The sequence below is a fragment of the Pteropus medius genome, unplaced genomic scaffold, assembly GCF_902729225.1.
Source record: "Pteropus medius unplaced genomic scaffold, Ma_sr-lr_union100, whole genome shotgun sequence".
Taxonomy (NCBI): domain Eukaryota; kingdom Metazoa; phylum Chordata; class Mammalia; order Chiroptera; family Pteropodidae; genus Pteropus; species Pteropus medius.
Window position 1 is genome coordinate 14,394,774 of NW_024354875.1, and position 14,309 is coordinate 14,409,082.

The window sequence follows — 14,309 nt, forward strand, 5'->3', positions numbered from 1 at the left end:
AAAAAAAAAAAAAAAAGAAAAAAAGAAAACCCAAACACATATGAAATCAAGAATGTGACTGAGGTAAAATTTAGAGAAAAACTTTTAATACAGTCATGTGCTGAATTACAATGTTTTGGTCAACACCAGACTACATATATGATAGTGGTCCCATGAAATTATAATGGAGATGGAAAATTCCTATTGCCTAGTGCCATCATAGTCGTGCTAATGTCGTAGCATAACACATCACTCAAATGTTTGTGGTGATGTTGATATAACAAACCTACTGTGCTACCAGTAGTACAAAAGTATGGCATATACAATTATGTATAGTTCGTAATACTTGAGAATAACAATAAACAAATTAAGTTACTGGTTATGTATATACTATACTATAATTTTTAGTTATTTTAGAATGTACTCTTCTACTTATAAAAAAAGTTTGCTGAAAACAGTATGCCATGTTACACTAGGTGGCTCAAACATCTCATGTTTACCAAGTCTCTTGATTACATCGTTTTCACTTGTGACTTGATTTGATTGTGTTGTTTTATAAATTTAGTGTCCAAGTGTACAGTGTTTATAAAGTCTACAGTAGTGTGCAGTAATGTCCTAGGCCTTTATATTCACTCATCATTCACTCACTCACTCACTCACTCACCCAGAGCAACATCCAGTCCTGCACGTTCCATACATGGTTAAGTACCTTACAGAGATATAACATTTTTTATCTTTTACACCACGTTTTTCTGTACTTTTTCTATATTTAGATATGTTTAGATCCACAAATACTTACCTTTGCATTACAATTGCCTATAGTATTCAGTATAGTAATATGCTGTGTAGGTCTATAACCTAGGAGCAACAGGATATACCATAACAGCCTAGGTGTGTAGCAGGCTATATCACCTAGCTTTGTGTAAATGCATCCTTTGACGTTAGCACAATGCAATCACTTAATGAAGTATTTCTCAGAATGTATCCCCATCATTAAACACATATGACTGTATATTGGTTTCTTCCCAGGGTTTCTGACACAGAGCTCCTGAAATTCTTATATTTCTTGAGTGATAGGAGTGTCCTTTGTTCTAATGAGGTGACTCTCAGGGGGCTTGTGGATAGATCCTGGATGAGGGCTGGTTATTGGAAAAACCAAGCCAAGATTAGAAGCTTGGAATTTTTAAGCCCTGTCCCACATTCTCTTGAGAAGGCAGAAGGGCTAAAAATAAGAGTTAATGACTAATCATGTGTGAAATCTCCATAAAAATCCCCAAAATAGTCTATGGCCATGCTGCCCTAAACAAGCCCAATCCCATCTGATCTCAGAAGCTAAGCAGGGTCGGGCCTGGTTAGTACTTGGATGGGAGACCACCTAGGAAGACTAGGTGCTGGAGGTGTAAAAAATAAAAAATAAAGGATTGTAAGCTGACAAGGTCCTTGCAATCTGTGAGGTCAACCAAGGGTTTCCTTGCCTAAAAAATAAATAAAAATAAATAAATAAATAATGAATGAATGAATAAAATTAAAATCTCCAAAATGCAGGGATTGAAGAACTTTCGGGTTGGTGAGCAAGGGCAAATATCAAGAGAGTGGCTTGTTTTGAGAGGGTATGGAAGCTCTACACTCTCTCTACGATATCCTAAGCTACATATCTCTTCTATCTGGTTGTTCCTGAGTTATACCCTTTTATATAAAAAACTGGTAATCTAGTAAGTAAAATGTTCCTCTGAGTCCTGTGACTCACTCCAGAAAATTAATCAAACCCAAGGAGTGGGATGTTAGATCCTCTGATCTATACAGAGGGTTGGTCAGAAGCACAGGTAACAACCTTGACTTGCAACTAGTATCTGAAGAGTCGGGGCGGGGGGAGGCGGACAGTCTTGTAGAACTGAGCCCTTAACCTGTGGAATCTCATGCTATCTTCAGGTATACAATGTCAGAATTAAGTTGACTTTAAGACACTTGGCTGGTGCCCAAAAATTGCTTGGTGGGTTGGGGAACCAGCCCCCACCTCCATGTTGGAACTTAACACAGAACTATTAAATATTGAATAAACTTACAGACTTATTAAAGAAAATAAACATACAATTTGCAACATGTAACTTATAAAGTTAGAAAAGGAATGAAATAACTTACGAGTGCATAACAGAGAATACAAATCAAAGCACAAAATATTTAAATCAATAATAAAATAAATAATAAACGAAATGGAGAGGCAGAAAACCTGAAGAAATCAGTCATCCCAAAAGAAATGGAAAGGATGCTCAAAACTACGCACAGTGGCTACAGCCCCAGCTAGTTTTGGAATTAAATGTTTAACCAAACATTCAAAAAAATTTCAAAGGTATTATTTAAACAATTCTAGTAAACGATGCAGGCCTTTTCAACTTTATTCTGTGTACGTGATATAACCTTTGTTAATAAAACCGGACAAGGATAAAAAAATCTTCATAGATGAAGCTCTACTACTATATTAATGTAGTAAACTATAAAGTTCCATTGTTTAACTTTTTTCTGCCTTGTTAACTATCACTAATAAATAGCAAATTAAGTGATATCTGATATTAAAACAAAATAACTTAGGAAAATGAGAAAATAAATCTCATTTTTAAAATGCAGATCTTCCTCATTAAAGGTAAATTTTTAAAAAGATGAGATACCATTTTGGCTTAAAAAAGTAAAATATTTGTTTGGTTCAGTTAAGAAAATAGGGCTGGTAAGGTTGTGGATAATGGAACACATAATAATGATGCACTTATTACTAGAAGCCTCGATTTTGTACAGCCTTTACACTTTAACAAATATACTCAAAAGAAATAATCATAGATTATATTAGCCCAGGGACATAGGCTTTGTAACACACACACACACACACACAAACAAAACTGAGACCTAATAACAAGAACATAGATAGACTGCCTCTTTTCCCTCCCACACCTTACCATCACATCGATAGAACACCTATAGTACAATAGGAAATTATAACTGAAAGAACAACTCTCAGACCCTATTTAAGAACTCTCTAGGGAAATCCAAAGAAAAGAATAGACAAAGGCAAGGACACAAGAGAAATTTTAGCTTCTGACACCTACAGATACAGTAAACAATAAACACAGTCTAACTTTGACCTGAATGAACACAAAAATCTTACATTAAAGATCTATTTACCTCAATCCCTTATGCTCATCATGTTCTGTGGCTTCCAACAAAAAATTACAAGGCATACTAAAAGGAAATAAAAAATAAATCTTGATGAAATTGAAGACACAGAATGAGTCTCAGATATGGCAGCAATTTTGGAATTAAAACTGGAAATTTAAAACAACTATGACTAATATAGTAAGGGCTCTAATGAAAAAAAGCAGACAATCTGCAATTACAGATGGGCAATGGAAGCAGAGATGGAAACTCCAAGAATGAATCAAAAGGAAGTATCAGGAACTAAAAACAATAAAGTAGAAATAATGAATGCCTTTATATGCTTAACAGTTTAGAAATGATCAAGGAAAGACTTTTAAGGGATAGAAGCAAGGAATAGGGACTATTCTGTTATATAATACTTCTACTACCTATTAAATAGCATGTTGTTTGAAAGTAGAATTGGATTGCTTATAAATGTACACTGCAAACTCTATAGCAACCACTAAAAATATATTTTTTAAAGTATAATTATAGCCTGGGAGAGGAAAAAACTAAATAATATAAAATGATCAATTAAAAACTGAGAATGGAAAAAAGAATGGAACACAGAAAAAAAGGAAAAAAAAAGAAGAAAAACACCCAAAGGCAATAAAGAGAAAACAGCAATAAATATGACAGATATTAACCCCACTATGTCAGTAATGACTTTAAACGTCAACAGTCTAAATAAATTCACCAATTAAAAAACAGAGAGTATCAGAGTGGTTATAAAAACAAGACCTCCAACTATATGCAGTCTATATGACACCAACTTTAAATATGACACAGATTAAAGTAGAGAGATAGAGGTAGTTATACAATAATCAAAAGAAAGCTGAAGTAGTGATACATAATTTTAGATAGAGGAAATTTCAGAGCAAGAAGTATCAGGAATAAAGAGGGTATCACAATAATAAAAGAGTTAATTCTCTAACATAACAAACCTTAATGTGTGAGTGCCTAACAACAGAAGGTCAAAATACGTAAGACAAAAAAACTGATAGAACTGCAAGAAGAAATTGATGAATCCACTTTACTCTTGGAGATATCAATATCCCTCTATCGATAATTGACAGAAAATCAGTAAAGACACACTTGAACTGGACAGGAGCATCAGTCAAATGGATCTAATTGATATTACAGAATACTGCATCAAACAAGAGCAGTATACACAGTCTCCTCAAGCTCACATGGCATCTTCACCAAGGAAGACCACATTCTGAGCCATAAATCACACTTTATATTTAAAAGAATAGATATCATATAAAGTGTTTTCTAACACCATGATGGAATTAAATTAGAAATAATAGAAAGATAGCTGGAAAATCCCACAAAAGAGATAAAACAACACACTTCTAAATAACACATGGGTCAACAAAGAAAAATAAAGAATTGTGAATAAAATAAAAATGAATATAGAATGTGTCAAATGTATGAGATGCAGCAAAAGCATTTCTTAGAGGAAAATTTATAGTACTGAATGCATGTATTAGAACAGAAAAAAAAAGCATGCTTTCTAATTTATTATTATAAATCAATAATCCAAGTTTCTTTCTTAGGTAACTAGAATAAGAAAAGCAAATTAAACTTAAAGAATAATAAAAATTAGAGCAGAAATGAATGAAACTGAAAACAAGAAATCAATTGTAAAATTTGATCATGAGAAACTGGTTTAGTTTAAACGTAAAACTTATAAACCTCTAGTAAGGCTAACTAAGAACAAAAGATTAAAAAAGAAAATAAGAATGACTAATAATGGAAATGACTAATATCAGAAATGAAAGTAAGACCATCACTACTGATCCCATGAACATTAAGATGATAATAAAGGAAAATTATAAACTCTATGCTCCCAAATTTGATATCTAGAGGAAATGGACCAATTCTTATAAAGACACAATCTAACAAAATTCATCCAAGAAGAAATAATCCAAACAGGTTTATATCTATTAAAGAAATTGAATCAATAATTAATAACATTCCAAAACAGAAAACATTAAGCCCAGATGAGTTCACTTTTGGACTCTATCAAACATTTAAGGAAAAAATAATATCAATTCTCTATAACCGCTTCCAGAAAATAAAAGCTGAAGGAATACATTCTAAGTCATTCTGTGAGGCCAGCATTATTCTAATACCAAAATCAGACAAAACATTACAAGAAAACTAGACCGATATCACTAATGAATATAGATGCAAAAATTCTCATCAAAATATTAACAAATTGAATTGTACAATGTATAAGAATAATTAGACACAAAACCAAGTGGAATTTATTCTGGGTATGCAAGGCTCATTCAACATTCCTAAAGCAACTAATGTAATCTGTAACATCAAAAGAATAAAAATAATCAAAATTTTATCAATAGATGCAGAAAGAGCAATGGACAAAATCCAATACCTATTCATGATGAAAAAAAATTTCAACAAACTAAGAAGAGAACTTGAAAAAACGAATGATAATTTAAAGGAAATGTTAGCTACTTTAAAATATTTTAAAACTAATTTATCTGTTGTTTTTAAAGAAATCACATGCTTCGGGAACATTTATATACAGAAGTAAGAAATTTTTCATATTTTATTTTCTCTTGTCAACACTCATCACGGCACTATTCAGGAGCATAACTCACAGAAGTTGGCTGGAAATTTCTTTAAAATAAAGCAAACAAGCGATGTCAGAAGCATAGAGGAGTAAGAGATGTCCCCAGATCTCTTCCCTTGAATTAACAATAAGGTGAACATCTAAAACTCAACAAAAAACACCCAACCTACACACGCACATGTCTGAGCAAAGGATATGCAAATAAGAGCTACCACAGGAATTGAAAAAACAACTAGATCAGCAGAATGAGTTCTTTTTTAGCAAGGAGCTTAAAACCATAAAAAAGAACCAAATAGAACTTCTGGAGATGAAGAACATACTAAAAGAGACGAAGAATGAAATAACAAGCTTGGGAAATAGAGTCAACCAAATGGAGGAAAGGATCAGTGGTATCGAATACAGAAATCTAGAAATAAATCAGAAGGAAGAAGAGAGAGATCAACAAATGAAAAATAATGAAGAAGAAATACAAGAACTAGCTGATACTATCAGGAAAGGAAACATGAATAATAGGCACTGTATAAGGGGAGGAAAAAGAACAGGGATTAGAAAGCATTTTCAGACCAGTAGTGGACAAGAATTTCCCAAATCTAAGGAACGAGCTGGAGCTTGGAATTCAAGAAGTCAACAGAACACCCAATTATCTCAACCCAAAAAGGCCTTCTCCAAGACATATTATCTTAAAATTATCAAAAATCAATGACAAAGAAAGAATTCTCAGGGCAGCCAGGGAAAAGAAGACGATAACCTATAAAGGAAAACCTACTATATTATCACCGGACTTTCCAGCACAAATCTTACAAGCCAGAAAGGAGTAGAATCAAATATTCAAACTATTAAACGAAAGGAACTACCAGCCAAAAATAATGTATCCAACAAAGCTCTCCTTTAGATGTGAAGGAGAAATAAAGACCGTTCCAGACATACAAAAATTGAGGGAATTCTCCATTACAAGGCCTGCATTACAGGAAATACTAAAAGGGGTAAGCTCGCCTAAAACAAAATGACGAAAAAATATATAACTATAAGTAAGGCAACTAGCAGGCAGGTAGGAGCAGAGGAATGCAACCCTTATAAAGAACAGGGCATTATAAGCTTAAACAATTAGAAGAGATTTGCTATTTCAAGATAGTAATAAACATTCAGCATACATAGGAACAAATTTAGACAACAGTAACAGAAAAGGGGAGGATTCAAATATCCAAATTCACAAAGGGGAATGAAAATAAGGCTATATACATAACTACCCTCTACATATTCGTAATGGTAACCACACGCCAAAGATTCAGAACTGAGGTACATAATGTAAAACAAGAAGGACAAGAGAAAAAATCCACAAAACCCAACCAGAATAAAAAAATAGAAACACAATGACAAGGAAGCAATGGAAACACCGAGCTACCAAAAAGCAGAAGGTAAAATGGCTATGGGAAAACCTCATATTTCAATAATCACCCTGAATGTAAATGGACTGAACTCACCAATAAAAAGGCAGAGTTGCAGAATGGATCAAAAAACAAAAACCAACCATATGTTGCTTCCAGGAGACACATCTCAGCTCCAAAGACAAATATAGACTCAAAGTGAAAGAGTGGAAAATGATATTTCAAGCAAATGGCATTCAGAGAAAAGTGGGAGTAGCGGTACTAATATCGAACAAAATAGACTTCAAAATAAAAAAGTTAAAGAAAGATGCTGAGGCACACTTCATAATGATAAAAGAAATCACGCACCAAGAAGACATAACACTTATTAATACCTATGCTTCCAATCAGGGAGTCTCGAAATATTTAAAGTAATTCATAACAGAACTAAAGGGAGAAACAGAACAAAATACTATCATAGTAGGGGACCTAAATACCCACTGTCAGATATGAACAGATCATTCAAACAGAAAATCAATAAGGAAATAACTTCCTTAAATGACACATTAGATCAAATGGACATAATGGACATTTACAGAGCCTTTTATCTCAAAACAGCTGCTTATACATTCTTCTCTACTGCACATGGAACATTGTCAAGGACTGACCACATACGGGGTCACAGAGATAGCCTCAACAAATTTAAGAAGGTTGAAATCATACCAATCATAGTCTCTGATCATAATGCTTTGAAGCTAGAGATCAAATGCAAAAAAAGCAGAAAGAACCACAAATACGTTGAGATTAAACAATATACTACTGAAGAATGACTGGGTCAGAGAATAAAAAGAGACATGAAGAGATACATAGAAACAAATGATAATGATAGTACAACATAGCAAAACTTTTGGGACATGGTAAAAGCGGTCATAAGAGGAAAGTTCACATCATTACAGGTCTATCTCTAAAAACAAGAGCCCAAATAAACAACCTAATGCTTCATCTTAAAAAACTAGAAAAGGAAGAAGAACTGAAAGTTATTCAGCTGAAGGAAGGAAATAATCAAAATTAGAGCAGAAAGAAATGAAATTGAAAACAAAAATACAACAGAAAAAGTAAATGCAACAAAGAGCTGATTCTTTGAGAAAGTTAATAAAACTGACAACCCCCTGGCTAGACTCATTAAAGGAAAAAGAGAAAGATCACAAAATCGGGGAAGAAGGAGGAGAAATTATGAGAGACACAACAGAAATACAAAGGATCATACAAGAATATTATGAAAAAGTACATAACACCAAGAAATAGACAAGTACTTAGAAAGATACAACCTTCCTAGACTGAACCAAGAAGAACTGGAAAATCTAAATAGACTGATCAGGAGTATGGAAATTGAAACCACCAAAAACTTGCCAAAAAGTAAAAGTCCAGGACCAGACGGCTTCACCAGTGAATTCTACCAAACATTCAAAGAAGATTTAATACTTATTCTCCTCACATTCCTCCATAAAACCAAAGAGGAGGCAATATTTCCTATTTCTTTTTATGAGGCCAATATTACCCTGATACTAAAACCTGGTAAAGATAACATAAAAAAAGAAAACTGCAGACCAATATCTCTCATGAACACTGATACACAAATACTAAATAAGATACCAGTGAACCAAATACAGCAACATATTAAAATGATTATACACCATGATCAAGTGGGCTTCATCTCAGGGGCACGGGGATGATGGTTGAACATACATAAATCGATTAATGTGATATACCACATAAACAAATTTAAAAATGACTCATATGCTCATATCAAGAAATGCTCATATCAATAGATACAGAAAAAGCCTTTGACAAGATAGCATCCATTTATGATCAAAACACTTAAAAAAACTGGTATAGAATGAAAGTACCTTAACATAATAAAGGCCATTTATGACAAACCCTCAGCCAACATTATACTTAATAGTGAAAAACTAAAATCCTTCCCTGTAAGATCAAGAACAAGACAAAGCTGTCCACTATCGCCACTGTATTCAATATAACATTAGAGGTCGTAGAAGAGTGCAATCAGGCAAGAGAAAGATATGAAAAGCATCCAAAGAGGAAATGAAGAAGTGACATGATTCTCTATATAGAAAACCCTAAAGACTCCACAAGAACACTATTAGACACTATTAGACACAATAAGCAAATATACAGTAAAGTTTCTGGATACAAAAATCAATGTTTGAAAATCCATAGCATTCTTATACTCTAATAATGAAGTGTCAGAAAATGAAGTGGAAAAAATAATTCCTTTTGCAATTGCAACAAAAAGAATAAAATACCTAGGAATAAATCTAATGAAACATGTGAAGAACCTATATAATGAAAACTACAAGACCCTATTAAAAGAAATTGAAGAAGATACAAAGAATTGGAAAGATATTCAATGTTCTTGGATTGGAAGAATCAACACAGTTAAAATGACCATATTCCCAAAAGCATTATACAGATTTAATGCAATCCCATCAAAATCCCATTGGCATTTAAAAAAAAATAGAATAAAAAATCATCAGATTTGTATGGAAGCTCAAAAGATCCAGAATCGCCAAAGCCGTCATGAGAAAAAAGAACAAGGCTGGAGGCATCACTCTATCTGATTTCAAATTATGCTACAAAGTAACAATAATCAAAACGGCATGGTATTGGCAGAAAAAGACACATGGACCAGTGAAAAAGAATGGAGAATCCACAAATAAACCCATGTTTACATTAGCAAATAATTATTGACAAAAGAGCCAAAAATATACAGTGGAGAAAGGAAAGCCTCTTCAATAAGTGGTGCTGGGAAAACTGGAAAGCCACCTGCAAATAATGAAACTAGACTGTTGTCTATCAGCATGCACCAAAATTAACTCAAAATAGATTAAGAATCCGAATATAAGACCTGAAACAATAAACTGCATAGAAGAAAACATAGGAACTAAACTTATGGACCTTGGATTTAAAGAGGATTTTATAAATATGACCTCAAAGGTGAGGGAAGTAAAAGCAAAAATAAATGAATGGGACTACGTCAAACTAAAAAGCTTCTACACAACAAAAGAAACCGTCGATGAAGTAAGGATACAACCATCTGAATGGGAAAACATATTTGCAAGAATGCCTCCAATAAGGGCCTAATATCCAAAATATACAAAGAACTCGTACTACTCAATAACAAAAATAACCAAATGATCCAATCAAAAAATTGGACCCGAAGAGACACTTCTCCCTAGAGGACATACAAATGGCCAATAAATATTTGAAAAGATGCTCAATATCACTAGCTATTAGGGAAATGTAATCAAAACCACAATGATACCATCTAACATGTTAAAATAGCTGTTATCAACAGGACAAGTAATAACAAGTGTTGGAGAGGATGCGAAGTAAAAGGAACCCTCATACACTGCTGGTGGGAATGCAAATTGGTACAGCCACAATGGAAAACAATACAGAAGTTCCTCAAAAAACTAAGAATTGATCTATCACATGATCCAGCAATCCCTCTACTAGGTATTTACCGTAAAGACTTGAAAATCCATATCCAAAAAGATATTTGCACACAGGTGATTCACGGTATCCAGGACGTGGAAGCAACTGAAGTGTCCTACAATAGATGATTGGATAAAGAAGCTGTGGTACATATATACCATGGAATATTACTCAGCCATAAGAAGAGATGAAATACTGTCATTTGCGACAACATGGATGGACCTCAAGATAATCATGCTAAACGAAATAAGCCAGAAAAAGCTGAAAACCACTTATCACTTATATGTGGATATAAACCTAAAAAGCAACAAATGAACAGGACAGAGACTTATGGACATGGTTAATAGACCAGTGGTTACCAGAGGCGGGGAGAGTAGGTAGATGGGGTAAAAGCGATCAAATGTGTGGTGACAGAAAGAAATCTAACTATGAGCAGTTAGATTGCAATGCAATATGCCTTACTGTTGAATTGCATGCTTGAAATTTTCTGGATTTCATTAACCAAAGTCACCATAATAAAACAAACAAACAAACAAAACAAAAATAAAGCAAATAAACAATATTATTTTATAATAGTGTTTAATATAACGGAGAGGTGTTAGCTATATATTTTTTTAAGTATACGACAAAACTCTGGTCTGGTTCTGTTAATAAGTGTATAAAAATATATTTTAAAAAAATTAAAATTACATATATTAACATCTGCAAAGAATTATTTCCAGATATAAGAATTATATATGATTTTCATTTTTTCTTATCACTTTTACACTAAATGGATATTGCCTTATTTTGTAACTTTAAAAAATAAATATCTTGAATTTAAATAATATATTATACAAATTGACTATATAGTTATCAGTGCTATGACACTAAAAAAAATTATTTTAACTTTTAACCATGTTATGCATATAAAATTTGTTTCAATATAAATTTTTAAATACATGATGCCCACCAGACACTGTATCATAGCAGTGCTATAACACATTGGACATGATGCAAAAAATGAAATCTAATGGCTAATAGCTGCAACCCAGCTTTTAGAGAAAATATTTTTGGTATCTACTCAATATAATGTAAGTTGACTGAAACATACAAACATAGAAGTGATTATTTTAAGAGAATAACATAAGTTGACATTTCTGGATCATCTATATTAAAAAAAGTGTTTATTTTACAAATAGAGAAAAGATAAAAACACATGGGAGAAAGTAAAAAATATGCATGTGTGTGCCAAAAGAAATGCTAACACACTTAGAACTTTAATCTTGCTAAGTTAGTACCTCACCTTTTGGTCAAAACTTAATAGTAATCTCAACTCTCATGTTAATCAAAGAAGCAGTAAAAGACTAAAATTCTGTTGTGTTTTCATTGGAGATGAAGAGGAAGATTGGGGGAAGAACGTGAGATTATGCGGAAAAAAGAAAGTAGGAGTAACTAGCAACTTCAACACATGCTTATTTGAATATAAGCACCTAGAGCAGGATCTGGAGTGAAAAGAGAGAATAAAACTGAAGTCAAAAAATGGAGAATAACTGTCAATTCCAGAGTTCATCTATCTCCTAGTTTACAATCTTATCTCATATTATTGTCCCAGTTAAGCCTTTAGTAAAATGTACAAAGCTACTCAGTCTCATCAGTCAATCCTGTCCCAATAGGACAAATACATAACATCATGGTCACCTAACGAACAGTATTTTAATCTGGGCTAGAATTCATTGACAAAGTCATGTTCAAAGATTTGCAGTACCAAAATAGTTAAAATCAAGTGGAAGCCTCTATCCTACCCTACTAGAAAATAAGAGTTTCTATAGAGGGTAACACTGAAGGATTCTACACTGGGAAATATCAGACACAGTAGAAGGTGAGGGTATCACAGTTGAAGCAAATTGGATGTTGAGATTCCTGAACTCTCTGCTTTCAGCTGGTTCTCGGAGCACTAGCAATCAGGCTTATATCTTGGAGCAGGGTTTCTTAAGATAGGCTCTACATACATTTTTGAAATGGGTAATTCTTTGTTGTAAGTGGCTGTCTGGTGCATTGTAGAATGTTCAACAGCACCTGCAACTTCTCTCTATTGATTTTCAGTACCAACCCACATTTGATAATCAAATGTCTCTAGACATTGTCAATTATCCCCTGGGGGGTCATACCGTGGTAGCCAAAAACTGGTGACTTAGAGGAAAGTGGAAAATTCTCCTCATTGGACTCTTACTAGCCAAATAGAAAAAACTTCCAAATATCTAAAGAGGTACACATCAGGATTCCTCCCTATGGCCCATCCAAATCTTTCCCCAGTGAGATCCATCAATAGCTACCAAGCCCCACCCAAGTACACAGAGACGTAAAATAATTATCTAATGCCTCTTATATAAATTTGAACATACAATTAGGGATCATAAGATAGTGAAGGAAAAACTCTAAAATAAAAGTAAAATATACTAACAGAAAGAATAACAGAGAAAACAGAGTAAGCAGAGATAAATTAACTTTAAAATGAAACTTTAATTAAATTCATAAAAAGAAAAAAATGGTATTGTAAATAAAAAAATAGCAGAAATGAAAGTCTCAAAGGTTTAAAAAATCAAGTAAATTTCCTATAAAGTATAAAAGCATAAAACGGGAAAAAGATGAAAAATGGGGGAAAGAAAATAGGTCCAGGCATATAATGTCTATTTGTATTTCCAGAACAAAACACTTAGAAGCAAGGAGATTACAGGACAAGTATCAGAAACTTTCTGAGCTGAGAGATACAAGTGAGCTGAAAGATACAAGTTATCACACATAAAGAACCCATGAAATGCACGACAAAGGGGATGCCTAGACTCATATTAGTCACTTCATAACACTGTGACATTTCAGAACACTGGATACAACAAAAAGAAGATTCTATAAGTTTCAAACAAAAAGGCTACAGAAGCTTCCACAGGGGAGAGAAAAGTGAAATGCAAAGTGTTGAAAATTAGAACAGCTTAAGATTTTGTATCAGACACTGAAAATTCCTTCACAATTCTAAAGAAAACATTTCCAACTTAGAATTCTATATTCAGACTAGTCAGGGTAAAGTGCAGACATTTACAGATACATAATGCCTCCAAACATTTGCCTTTCAGACAGCTACTGGAGGCTAACCAAACAAAATGAGTGTTCAAGACAAAGGATTACCTAGGATACAGAAAACAAAGGCTCCACCATAGGATAGAGTTGCATGAGAGGCAACTATATCAAGCAATTGGCCTAATCTGGAAAGAATGATGGAGAAACTTCTCAATCAAGATTAAACTGATAAAAATAATTGATACCTCTGAACCTACGGAGAGAATATGTTGTCAACCAGCAGATAGTCTGGGACCGAATTAATGATAAATATTGAGAAACTATACAGACACTGACAGTTATTTACCCAAAACTAAGGTATCAGTGATACAATGAGGGAGTGGTTAGGGTGTCTGGGGGAAAAAATGGAAATTTATATCATCCTTAGTGGGAAGTCAACAGATAATGCCTAAAATAGGAAATTCAAGACATAGTGATATATTATTTAGAAATATGAAGGTAATTACCAAAAGAATTGGCCAAAAAAAAAAAAAAAGTTTTAAAAGTGCTTCCTCTTAGAGGGGAAATATGGGCTATAACACCCACCTTGTCCAATATTATACACTTCCTGA

The 14,309-nt window shown here is 33.3% G+C and overlaps 1 protein-coding gene and 1 pseudogene across 1 annotated transcript in view; one reads left to right on the forward strand and one right to left on the reverse strand.

Moving 5' to 3' along the window:
- The window catches only part of ORC4 (origin recognition complex subunit 4), a 77,129-nt gene that overhangs the window by 57,826 nt on the left and 4,994 nt on the right, over positions 1 to 14,309 (reverse strand).
- On the forward strand, positions 1,261 to 1,379 carry LOC120597380 (uncharacterized; annotated as a pseudogene).